The following is a 948-nucleotide window of genomic DNA, read 5'->3' as shown; positions in this document are numbered from 1 at the left end:
ATTCTACTTTGAATTCTTGAGTCTATAACTAAAGTTACTGACTAAACATATTTTGTGTCACTAGGAAAAATGACATAGCTCTAACGATTCTTGAATGTGGTTCCAAGGGCATAATTTTTTTAATGTCAACTGATTATTATATAATCCCTGTGTTCTGGTCTATATCCAATCTGAATTCCTGGAGGGAAGACTAAAATTATAATAAGAAAAAAATCATACGTGAAGTAGCTTTCATTGAAAATTTATTCAAATAAACAATTGATTGTATTCATGAAATATTAGGATACATATACATATATAAACTTTTGTTTATACTTCTAATATCACTTGTTTCTTAAGAGAAAGCTAAAAAATTCAGTTTAAAATAAAGCTTAACTCTAAAAAAATGATTAGTATATGAACAAAAGGATTCCTCACCAATCTCACAAGGCAAGTCTCAATGGGGAAGGTTCAGGAGTCAATCCATTTCTTGCAAACTCAACATCTCACAACTCTTTCATTACTGCTCTTTCACATATTTTAAATTTGCTTGCTTAAAAAATCACATTTCTTTCCTCAGGAGCAGAAGCATTTTCTCAAGGTTTGTGCTTCATATACAGCTAAAGAAACCTTTGCTTGACTTGTGGAGACAAAAAAAAAAGAAAGAAGAAGAAAAGAAAAGAAAGAAAAAAAAAGGAAAAGGGCAAAGGACTCAATACTAAGCATATAAATAGCTTCAGCACAAGTTGATATTTTTGGAGAACCAGAGTACCTAAAAGTCACTGACAGTCTCTTTCTCTTTGAGGATAGCCAACAAAGGTCCCTGCCCACCTGTGGTCAGGGTTAGGCAATGTTGCAGAATCACTCTGAATCACTAAGGGGGACCTCCTATTTAATCTCCTTTATTGGTGATATATTAGTTTTCTATCGCCTCTATAACAAATTACTACAAACTAGTGTCTTAGAACA

Source organism: Propithecus coquereli, unplaced genomic scaffold (genome assembly GCF_000956105.1).
Source record: "Propithecus coquereli isolate 6110/MARCELLA unplaced genomic scaffold, Pcoq_1.0 Scaffold204, whole genome shotgun sequence".
In the NCBI taxonomy this organism is placed as follows: domain Eukaryota; kingdom Metazoa; phylum Chordata; class Mammalia; order Primates; family Indriidae; genus Propithecus; species Propithecus coquereli.
This window is presented reverse-complemented; position numbering follows the sequence as displayed.